We start from the raw sequence: 12,022 nt of genomic DNA on the forward strand, positions 1-12,022 counted from the left end.
ATTTTTCCAGCCCCCAGAACCTGGCATGCCATCAAACACCATAGAGGTACTCGGGCTCCTTGCACATAAACTTTTAAAAAGTTTTTCAGTTTCCCTCATCTGCTTTCCAGGCCGAAGGTAAAGCAGCTGTCAGGGCATGCTGCTTGTGGAGGGGAGGGGTTGGTGGGGGTGGGGGTGGGGGTGTCGGCTGCAGCTCTGCAGGAGGGCTGCCTAGAATCCAGCCATCATTTTTGGCTTTAACCACATAGGGGGAAATGGGATTTCTTGAATTTAGCTCATGTCCCATGTGTTTGTTGAGAGTCAAGGCAGCCTCCAGGGTTGGCAGCCGATCCTGCTTCAGAGGCCAGGAGCTGGAGCAGGAAGGCACTCCTGGCCCCGGCACTCAGTGTGGGGGCCTTTAATGGGAGGGGAAAGGGAACAGTGAAACACATCCTAGCACCATGTAAGGCTGGTGACTACGATTAGAGTCATTATTAGATGGCAGATCCACTGGGATCTTAACCTTTTCCAAACCATTGCTTAAAAAAAAAATCATTATTATTTTTGAGCAATTACTGTCAGTACATTTCCAGCAGGTTCTGGCTGAGGGGATGGGCATATTTGGGGCTTTGGGTATTGCTAAACTCTGTAGGTTATAAGGCTCTAGTATAGGCCTCGTGGTGTTTTTAGATGACTCTCTGTATTCTGGAATAAGGGCACCAGACTTCTGACACGTTTTGCTTGTGCTGAGTCCCTGATTCTTATTTTAAATCTGAAGCGTTGTCATCTAGACCAGGGTAGCAGGTCTGTGTGTCTGCCAGCCTCGCTTTGATCGGCCATCCTTAATCTGGTGCTGTTCTTGTCAGTCTTTCCACAAGTGTGAGGAGATGGGTGATGCAGCCATTCTGATGTGTTCACTTCAGGGGCTGGCTGAGCAGGAGTGAGGTCTGGGCAATGTGGCAGGAGTCTGGAGAGGAAGCTTCCTCACTCAGGGTTCTCAGAGGGTACAAAGACACAAAGTGTTCAAGCCCACACCTCTCAACATGAAGGCGTTAGTGACTTTCAAATACACAGAAAATTAAAAGACGAGGAGAAAGTCATATTTCCAGGCATCGTTTAATGGGCATTCAGCAAGATAGATTATGGTGGAGTGGTTTGTCTAAATTAAATCAATGTTTTACACATTGAGGAATGGAAATCTCAGCTAGATCCTGAATTCAAATCGTTTTCTGCTGCAGGCAATTGTAGATGGGCCTTTAAAAAGGTACACGTATGAACTGCAGGCAAGTGCTATAGGAAAAGAACATGGACGGAGGCACAGCCCGCTTCCAGTTCCCTTCACATCCAGCTACACGACCCATAGTGTTTGATCCTCTTTCCTTATCAAAACAGTCCAGCTGGCTTCCACAAGAATCATCTGATGCTTGGAATCTAGAAGCTGTCCCCCAGGCCTCTCCTGTTTCTTCTCAATGCTTTGTCACCCAGATATTTTTAGTTCATGAAACACAGGTTTTCTTCTTGGGCTCCAACATTCCTTGTGTCCTACCCAGCATGCCTTGTAGAGCCCATGTGTGCTCCATCCTTGGGGGGAGGCTGCTCACTCTGCTGGTGTACATGTGTGTACACAAAGGTGTGCACCCAGACCTTCCTGGAGACCACAGGCTACAAACCAGCTGAGGATGGGTGGACTTTCATCCACGTGATAGCCCTTAGCATGCTACCACTTTGGCTTGGTTCCCTGATGACACTTAGGAAATCAAGCCATTTGCATGGGTGGGAGACCCCCACACAGCCTGTCCCTCCTCTCGCACCCTGCAGACCTAGTCTGCACGGGTCTCGGCAACCCGCTGAGTGGTAAAAGAAACTTGGCTCCTGTGTCCAGCCTTCCATGCTCTTCTTTTTCTCTCCAAAGGTAAACAGGTCTCACGTTCATCTCTGAATTTTTCCTATCCTGAGTTGTCTGCTTAGACAACCTGGCCACTGGCCCACCCTGCACATTCCTGCCTTTTTCCTGTGACTATCCCATTGGCCCTTCCGGCAACTGCAATACATAGGTTACAAGGTCTTTCTCCCATAGCAATAGCAGTTCCCAGTCTTCCTTTTCTCTTCCATACCCTTTTCCTCCTCCCTGTCCCTTCCTCTTCACTCTGTGACCTGCATTGAATTAGAAAGGCCACCTTATGTGAGACTAGCCAAAAAGCAGACAAACAAAACAATGGCAACCAAAGCGCCTGAGCCGGCTTGAGGTTGTTTCTCTAAATGTTTTTATTAACAGCTGTCAATGTGGTAGGCAGTCTGTCCCCAGAGGTCCCCGCCCTCCCATCACAGCTCAGTACTGGAGTCCCAAGACCACTTCTACAAGTCAGAGCAGAGCACGATGCCTGCCCTCAGACTGACTGAGTCTTCCTGTACAAAGTCCAGCAAATGTCCCCTTGTTTCCAAGGCTTGCACCGCCCCAAAGCCTCTGGCAAACTCTAATGGAACAACTCTCTCAGGGAAATTCTGCAAGTAAGCCTGAAAGTGTTTGCTCACTGGAGTTTGAATCTGAGCAGAACGATTCACCCCAAACCATGCTCCACTAAGCAAACCAACCTTATGGTAATTTGCATACATTTGGGCAGTAGACAAAGAAATTCATGACTTCTGTGATTTTTAGACACATAAAAAAAAATTACTCTTTGGGGGCCAGCAAGATGGCTCAGCTCATAAAGGTGCTTGCCACCAAGTGACAGCCTGAGTTTGATCCCAGGGATCTACATGGTGGAAAAGGGAGAACAGACTCCTGGCCAGTTGTCTTCTGACCTGCCCATGGGTGCCATGGCAACACAACATGCAAAAAAAAATAAACGTAAAAAGGAAATTTAAATGATTCCCTAGAGAGTAACTGAATAATCTATAGTTGAAAGTATATGATCCAAATTGGATTTTAGGATCCTCCCAACTATAAATGTATATATTTATTTATTATGGCCACCCGGAATGTTCATGCTATATGTCTCTAGGACTTTTCAACCCTATCAGTAACCCAAACAGTATTTAAAATAACAGAACAAATTCAGGACTGGAGTTCAGATCCCCAGAATCCAACCAAGAGCCAAGTGGGGGTGGCAAACTACTTAGGAGACAGGTTCAGGAAAAAGCTGGCTAGCCATACTACCCACAAAGTCGAGGTGGGAGAGACCCTGCCTCAATACATAAGGTGGGGAGTGAGCAAAGAAGGTGCATGGTGTCAGACTTGGTGCTCTGCACACATGCACCTGCAACTCGGGGAGACACATGATGTCCATCTTGGGCATCCATAACCACACACACACACACACACACACACACACACACACACGTACCTCCCACACAAACCAACATGCACACATACAATTAAAAAAAAAAATCCAGCCTGATATAGTGGTGCATTAGGAGGTGGAAGCAGAAGGACCAAGATTTCAAGGCCAGGCTGGGCTCCATGAAACCATGTCTCAAAAAATAAAACCCAAATCTAATCAGTTGGTGATCAGCTAGTCTTGATTATTTAGGAGCTGTTACGGCATTTATTAATTACTCAGGCTGCTCACTCCTGCCCTTCTTCTGTTCCTTGCTGTACTATTTGTCTTCTTCCAGGAACACAACACCTTCATCAAATCCCATCCGTCCTTGCCTCAGAGATGTCCCCTGGAAGCTGTCCCCTTCCCAGCTGCATTGCCATTTATCATCGCCCTTTGTTTGTGCTCTGTCATCCAGGTTTCAATTTATTTTGAATTCAGTTTATGATTAAAATTTAATGAGATCCAATCAAGTGCTTTTTTCAAATCAAGATGCCTCTGCAGTCTGAGCGCACCCTCCATTGTAATGGCATGAGGGAAGGATGCCGGGCTTCCTCCTGTGGTGCCGGCTGAACACTGGGTGTGCATCCATGCCCCTGCAGGTCAAGGTGAATGTCCTGAAACCAACTACCCCAGACCTGCTAGAGGTTCCTAGGCGACTGCCCGCCCTTTGTCAGTGCAGACTGCCCAGCATACTTGCTCTGCGGCTGAACTGCTACTGGCCATAGGACCTTGAGAAAGTTCTTTAACCTTCCTGTACCTCAGTTTCCCCATTATAAAATAGAACCAACAATAGCACCAATCAACTGGGGTCATAGTGAGAACTAAATGAGTTACTGTGTATAAAACTCTGTGTGACTATTGTACACATAACGACCATTCAGTAAATATTAACAGGAGACAGGTAAGAGAGGGCAACATTCCTTAACTAGATCCATTTTATTACATTTCATTTTGCTACATCAGCATAATCTATTAGCAATTGTTGAACTGTAGCCCTTAGGCTAGAGATAGCCCATGAGGTCTTTCTATATTAGCCTAGTGCTAAAAATCATTTTTATATTAATTATTTTTTCTTTTTATTGACTTTTAGTTGTGTGTGTGTGTGGTTATATGTATATGAGTGTGGTTGTGGAGGTATGTGCCTGTGAGTGTGTGTGTGGGGTTATGTGCATGTGTGTGTGGGGGTATGTGCATGTGTGTGTGGGTATGTGCATGTGTGTGTGGGGTGTGTGCATGTGTGTGTGGGGTATGTGCATGTGTGTGTGGGGGTATGTGCATGTATGTGGGGTATGTGCATGTGTGTGGGGGTATGTGCATGTGTGTGTGTGTGTTGGGTATGTGCATGTGTGTGGGGGGTATGTGCATGTGTGTGTGGGGTATGTGCATGTGTGTGTGTGTTGGGTATGTGCATGTGTGTGGGGGTGTGTGCATGTGTGTGTGGGGTATGTGCATGTGTGTGGGGTGTGTGCATGTGTGTGGGGGGTATGTGCATTTGTGTGGGGGTGTGTGTGCATGTGTGTGTGTGAGGTATGTGCATGTATGTGGGGTGTGTGTGCATGTGTGTGTGTGTGTGTGTGTGTGTGTGTATGTGCATGTGTGTGGGGGGTATGTGCATGTGTGTGTGTTGGGTATGTGCATGTGTGTGTGGGGTATGTGCATGTGTGTGTGTGTGGGGTGTGTGTGCATGTGTGTGTGTGAGGTATGTGCATGTGTGTGGGGGGTATGTGCATGTGTGTGTGTGGGGGTATGTGCATTTGTGTGGGGGTATGTGTGCATGTGTGTGTGTGAGGTATGTGCATGTATGTGGGGTGTGTGTGCATGTGTGTGTGGGGGGGGTATGTGCATGTGTGTGGGGGGTATGTGCATGTGTGTGGGGGGTATGTGCATGTGTGGGGGTGTGTGTGTGCATGTGTGTGTATGAGGTATGTGCATGTGTTTGGGGGGGTGTGTGCATGTGTGTGTGAGGTATGTGCATGTATGTGGGGGTGTGTGTGCATGTGTGTGTGTGAGGTATGTGCATGTGTGTGTGGGGGGGGTATGTGCATGTGTGTGGGGGGGTATGTGCATGTGTGTGTGGGGTATGTGCATGTGTGGGGGGGTATGTGCATGTGAGTACAGTTGCCTGTGGTGGCCAGAGGGACCAGATCTCTCTGGAACTGCAGTTGCATTTGTTCTAAACTATCGACTGTGGAACAGAATGCGGGTACTTTGCAAGAGCAATCGGTATACATGCTTAACCATTGAGCCATCTCTCTAGCCCATATCTTTACATTTTTAAAAGGGTTGTTAAAAAACAACAACAGAAGTAGTGAGGTGCAAGGAGATGGCTCAGTGGTTAAAAGACTTGCTGTGAAGCATGAGGACCTGAGTTCAAATCCCCAGAACACATGGGAAAGATGTGCATAGCTGTGCATGGCTGTAACCCAGTGCTGGGATCACAGTCAGGTGACACTATAGTTCACCTGCCAGTCAGAGTAGGTTCAGTGAGAGATTCTGCCTCAGAGGAGTAAAATAAAAGCAATTCTGTCTTCTGTGGGTGCACATCTATACGCACGCACGCGCGCACACACACACACACACACACAGACAGTGAAATATAAGAAAGAGACAACATATGAACCATAAAGCAGAAAGGATTGCTGTTTGGTCTTTTTAGGAAAAATTTGCCAGCCCTGGATCTCAGTGGCCTGTGGAAACTGCGGAGAGATTCTCAGGTAGATTTGCCTTCACCAATCTCTTATGTGACTTTGGCAAAACTCTTCTATGTGTGTCATTAAAGAATAGCAGAATGGTACCTTTCACCATGCCTGTGGCCCAGGACCAGAGGAGCTGATGTGGATCAAATGTGTTGGGAGCTCTCTCACGTACAATGAATGGTTGGTTACATGGGTACAAACTCCATACACTAGGTTTGGGTGACACTCTTTGTAATTGGTACACCTGCAGGGGACAGCATCTAGAAAAAAGCCAAAGTCTCTTGCTGGATTAAAAATAACTTAAGAATTGGATATGGACCAGCCTCTACATTGGGCATGCTATCGCTTTTTAGCCTCATAACACCCCCCCCATGGGACAGAGTTGCTATTTCCCCCTTTTTATAGATGAGACCTGGAGAAGTTAAGTAACATTGTTGTGGTCATAACATTTAATTACACAGCTGGTAGGGAAGCAATCAGAATCCAGAAGTCTGCATCCAGAAGCAGTTAAATTGTGTGTGTATCTCACACCTGAGAAATACATGTTGATTCAGGGTAAGGCCACCTGTGGGTCAGAGCCACAGTAAACTGTAGGCATGCCATCAGGTCTGTTAACATGTGTCCTGAGAGAGACTTGCTTCTCAAAACAGGAAGGGGAAGGAAGCTGTCTTCTGGACATGCAGGAAGGGAGGCCAGTGTGACCACAGGGACAGAGGCTCTGGAGAGACATAAAGGTGCTGTGAAGATGAATGGGCCCCTTTCTAGGACTCTGGTGAGTGAAGGTGTGAGACGATACAGTAGGAAATGGATGCTGGGGAAAGATCTGAGCAGAGCTGATGGGCTGTGTGCAGAGAAAGGCAGGAGGGAGGAGTGTGAGCAATTCTATGAAAGGGAAACCAGGGGCACACATTGTCAGGGGAGTGTCTTTGCTGGATAAGACCTTGTTCACAAAGCCAGTCCTGCTTAGGGTGGGAGAGGGTAGAGGATGACAGCCTTGGACCTGGGAGCAGAAAAGGAAGGCTGGAGGTTTGGAGAAACTGACAGAGAGACAGGGAAAATGAAGAGGACTGATCACTGAGATGGCTCAGGGATCAGAGGCTGCTGACCTTGTAGAGGCCCCAGGTTCAGTTCCCAGCACTACATGGTGGCTCACCAGCATATGTAACTCTAGTTCCAGGGGATACAGTGTCCTCTTCTGGCCTCCAAGGGCACCAGGCACAGATGTGTACCAAATATATAGGCAGGCAAAACACTCATACAGATAAAAAATAAATTAATTACCCCCACTCCAGGCACTCAGGAGGCAGAGGGCTACATCAAGGCCAACCTGGTCTCTGAAGAGTTCCAGGGCAGCCACAGATACACAGTGAGACCCTCTCTCATAAAATAGAAGAGGGAATACAAATACAAGAGCTCAGCCCAAAGTGGGTGAGTGAGACTTCCAAGAGGAGGACTGCTGTCTTTGGAACAGAGGGCATGTGAACCCTGCCACATGCCTAACTGTGGCTGTTCACTGTGGCAGGCGTTTGGTACCTAGCCTCTGTTTGTAGCTCCAGCCAGCCCCAGTGGGCATTCTGTTTTTGAATTTTGTATTCTAAGGAGCTCAAGGTCTTCTGGAGGTGGAGTGGGAGTCATGGCTGGAATTGGTTCTTAATCTTTGTGAACACCAGATCAATGGTGGGGTCTTTATGTTTCTAACAGAGCAAATCCGATAGATAGATCACACACACTTGGTACAAATTAGAAAAAGTGCAGATTGTTTGGAAAGTGAATTCACCTTGCTCCATTCCCAGAGATAACCACCATTCTAGTTTCTAGAAGATGATATATACAGTCTTTTGTCACAGAGAGCCATGTGGCACATGTACAGTCTTATGTCACAGAGAACCATGTGGCACTTGTAGTCTTATGTCACAGAGAGCCATGTAGCACAATGACTTGTTGGTTTATTTTTTTAAAACTTAATGATACATTTGGAGCTGTTTCTACTTCAATCCACATGGCACTTCCCCATTATTTGTTAAAAGAATGTTCATTGTCCAGATACACAACACTTTTTAAACCCAGAGCCATTTTGTCTCAAGCCTTAGCTGCATCATACAGTCTTCATTTGCCACAATATGCACACTTCTCTACAGAGGAAATTCTTACAAGTGAAATTACTCTGTCAAGGGGCACAGACTTACAATTCTGATAGCTACTCCCTTCCTCTTGGCAAAGCAAGGGAGAATCTGTTCACCTAAGGAACTTAAGAATCAGGCCTGGGAGCCTTGCCCCACCATGGTCTCTAAGCTGGGCCTGGTGTCTGTCCTGGGAATTCCAGGAGTCCCAGCCAGATCCCCACCCACCAGTTTCCTCATAGCCTCCCCCCTTCCTCAGAATGGGCCACAGTGTAGCAGGCATGCTCTATTCGTCAGGTCTTGGCAGTCTTTCCGAGCTGTCCCAGCAATATAGGCTCCAGGGCTCCCACACACTGACTGCCAGGCCTTCTGTCTGCTCAGGTCAGGGGCTTTCTCCAAGTTCAAGGCTAGTGAGCAGGGATTTTCTGTATCAGTTCAGACTTGCCTGTGTCAGGGACTGGAGTACAGGCCACACCAGAGTGAGGATCACATGAATAGAACACGGAAGCTAGCCTAGAAAAAAAACAAGAAAAGTAGGAATGGTTAGGTTGTTGTTTTTAAAGAATAATATTTTTATAACGCTTTACTACAGTTAAAACTGCATCTTTGATAAAGCCCTGTAATCTATGTGAGCTGCTCCCAGGGGAAGCTGGGCAAGGCTGACCATGGGGTGCCAGTTCTGACTGGGGCTAGGGCTGGGAGGTTCCATGTCTACAAATGTCAACCCTGCCAGGGACCCATCTAGCTACAAAGCACTGCTGTACAGTAGACAGTGAACATTTATTTGGTGTGCAAATCTTTACTGAGCATCTACTAGCACCAGTGTGGTTCTAGGTGTTGAGTCTAGGGCTGTGGGTAGATGACCGACAAATCATGCTGTCATGAAATTATACTTTGGAATCAAGCAGGATTAAATATTTACATTATCTTGCTGTAATATGTAAGATGGTAATAATTGCTAGAGAGGGCAGAAGGACAGAGCAGGGGGAACGGAAGTGAGGGGAGAGGGTAAACAGTTTACCAGGGGGCCCTCACTGAGAAGGCCACAGTTGAGAAGTCATCTTTGAGGAGGAAGGAGGGAGCCATGAAGGTATTTGGAGGGAAGAGTATTCTGAGGGAGCAGTGAGCGCAAAGGCCTGAGGTGGGTCCTGTTGCCTTCCTGAGTGCTTTCTCTCTTATAACAGGTCAAGTGACTTGCAGGCGGACGGTGCTGCTGTCCATGTCTTAGGGCTACTTTTGATGAGTTTTCATTGTCTAGTCTTTCATTCTGCACTACTTGCAGATATTTAAAAAGCAAAACAATTGTAATTGCATTTGTGCTTTGGGGATGAGCTGCTAACATCGAGTAAGGACTTGCTGTCTGTGTATTTAGCAGTAACTAATTTAAAACCTCAGAGTCCATTTTAATTTTGTGGTGATTACTAATACTACAGTTTTACTGAGAGTGTTGTCATTGCCATGACAGGTTTATTTGCTATCACCCGAGGGGCTATGTGCTCCTTCACAGTCTGGTTTTAAGTCATATGAGATGCCCATATTTGTCACCTGTGATATTAGCCCCTGGCAGACCTCTGAGCTAGAAGAGTCAAGTCCAAAACTTTGCTTTTGGTAGGAAGTACTTCTCAGATACCCACATTTGAAAACCTGGGGAGTCTAGAGACATTGGCACCTGAAGTGTTTGAAATTTGAGCAGTGGTTGTAAATCACATGACAAGAGCTGGCAGAATGTCATCCTTTTGCTGGCTGGCTCACTGTCCCCCCTCCTCACCCTCCCACTCATCTGTGGGCTTATGACTGCATGCAGGAGATCACACAGCCCTCAGCCACCCCTGAGGAACTACTTCTGATTCCCTGCCAGCTGAGTTGAAGAGCATGCTGCACAGTGTATCCCATTTTGTAGCTGTAGACAAATTTAAAGGCTAACAGGAAAATGATGGTGCGCATTTAAAAAATAGTAAAATGGTGGACTACTTTTTATCTTTTCATAGGTTCTTAGTCATTTTAAAAGTTCTAACCAAGTTATAGGGTGGGATCTCTTCCAAGGGATGCATATAACAGCCTAGGAAGGGACAGCTAAGGGCAGCTGGAAGCTGAAGATACGTCCTGTGTGCCAGAGTGTTTTTCTCCTCGGCTTACGTCATTCTCTTGCCTCAACCTCTTTAATAATTGCAATTATAAGCATGTGCTAACATGACTGGCTTTCTATAGATCCACTAGATAGGGACCAAAGCTCTAGCTCAGTTGTCGATGTTTGCCTAGTCTGAAAAGCCCTGGGTTACACCTAGAAGCAAACTGCTGGCCTGCTCTGTGAATGGGGAACATTGCAGTGCAGGCCATCTTCTCTTATTGGAGTGGGCACAGAGTGTAAAAGACTGCAAATTCCTGTTCTCCAAAAGCTGTCTTAGAACAATAATTTATGTACTCTGTGACTTTAGGCACAATAGGCTCTCAGTCAATGGCAGTGGTTGAAAAGCTGCATGGATCCAAAGTCAAAATTTAAAACTCTACACATAGCCTTTCTAGTATTTGAAGTGTGCTGTGTACAAAGGCCCTCTGTAGACTAAACCGCTGGGATTTCCCACACATATCACTCTCTCACAATACTTGCTCTGCAGCCTCCTATGAACCCCCAGTGTCCCTACAGCACCCCACTTCCCAGGCTTTCCTCTATTTGCCCTACAGCTGGGCATCACAGCAACTAGTTAATGATTAGACAGACCAGGGAAGCTTTTTTTCCCTCCCCATTGTAGTAAGTCAATTTTAAGAGATAAAAGCAATATTGCTTGGATCCTGGGCTCCACTCTGGGAGCCAAGAGGTAGTTTGACAAGCCTTTAGTCATGGCTACCTTTGTTACAGGCACAGTGCCTAGAGGTAAATACACCCTCCAAATGACCCAAGTATTTAAGTGGAAAATGTCACTATGACCTGTTTCAGTGTGTTTAAGCTTGTGCCTTCTTTTTCTAAGAAACTTTTATTTGGTGCTATTAAGTTTGGTTTGTAAGTTTATTTAGTGTTATTAAGCAATAGCCAAATGGAATAAAAAATAAAGAAAATTGAAGTTCAAAAGGTAAAACTCTTCATCATACTCCTTCCTACCCTTAGTGATGGTGTGTGTCCATCACACATTCTGCACACATACAGGAGGATATGCACACAGGCACACACATCTATTCTGCACACATACAGGAGGATATGCGCACAGGCACACACATCTATTCTGCACACATACAGGAAGATATGCACACAGGCACACACATCTATTCTGCACACATACAGGAGGATATGCACACAGGCACACACATCTATTCTGCACACATACAGGAGGATATGCGCACAGGCACACACATCTATTCTGCACACATACAGGAAGATATGCACACAGGCACACACATCTATTCTGCACACATACAGGAGGATATGCACACAGGCACACACATCTATTCTGCACACATACAAGAAGATATGCACACAGGCACACACATCTATTCTGCACACATACAGGAAGATATGCACACAGGCACACACATCTATTCTGCACACATACAGGAGGATATGCACACAGGCACACACATCATCTATTCCTCTTTGCTCCTCCTACATGCAGTATCAGTCTCATACACAGAGTGTCCTGCTTCTCACTTTTTTTTTTTTTTAAAACAACCAACAGTATGTCCTGGAGATTGTTTCCTATCAGTTCCTGGGATTTTTTTTCATCATGCATTCCAAACACACAAAGCAGCCCACTTTCTGATAATTTCTCTCTCCTCAGTTTGTGGCAGTTGATTTTCACCCATGGTTTCCCCTTGCTGGTAAGCATTTCCTACCACACAATGACTTCTGGTCACATTTCTTCAATTGCCTTCCAGATAAAATATCTTAATAAGCACTAGTGCCTTTGCCTGGAAT

At 46.2% G+C, this 12,022-nt stretch overlaps 1 protein-coding gene and 1 long non-coding RNA gene across 3 annotated transcripts in view; one reads left to right on the forward strand and one right to left on the reverse strand.

The window, feature by feature from the left end:
• The window catches only part of Traf3ip2 (TRAF3 interacting protein 2), a 44,756-nt gene that overhangs the window by 1,505 nt on the left and 31,229 nt on the right, over nucleotides 1-12,022 (forward strand). The window contains exon 2 of one of the 2 annotated variants that reach the window (XM_027402159.2): nucleotides 6,646-6,767. The exons of the other annotated variant lie outside the window; for it this stretch is intronic. The gene's annotated coding sequence lies outside the window, so the exon portion shown is untranslated. The remainder of the gene's footprint in view (nucleotides 1-6,645; nucleotides 6,768-12,022) is intronic. 2 annotated transcript variants of the gene reach the window in all.
• LOC118238357 overlaps nucleotides 7,900-12,022 on the reverse strand; it is a 68,779-nt gene continuing 64,656 nt past the window's right edge. Inside the window, exon 4 of the long non-coding RNA XR_004768442.1 lies at nucleotides 7,900-8,628. This is a non-coding gene — a long non-coding RNA (uncharacterized LOC118238357). The remainder of the gene's footprint in view (nucleotides 8,629-12,022) is intronic.

Source organism: Cricetulus griseus, chromosome 2 (assembly GCF_003668045.3).
Source record: "Cricetulus griseus strain 17A/GY chromosome 2, alternate assembly CriGri-PICRH-1.0, whole genome shotgun sequence".
Classification (NCBI taxonomy): Eukaryota; Metazoa; Chordata; class Mammalia; order Rodentia; family Cricetidae; genus Cricetulus; species Cricetulus griseus.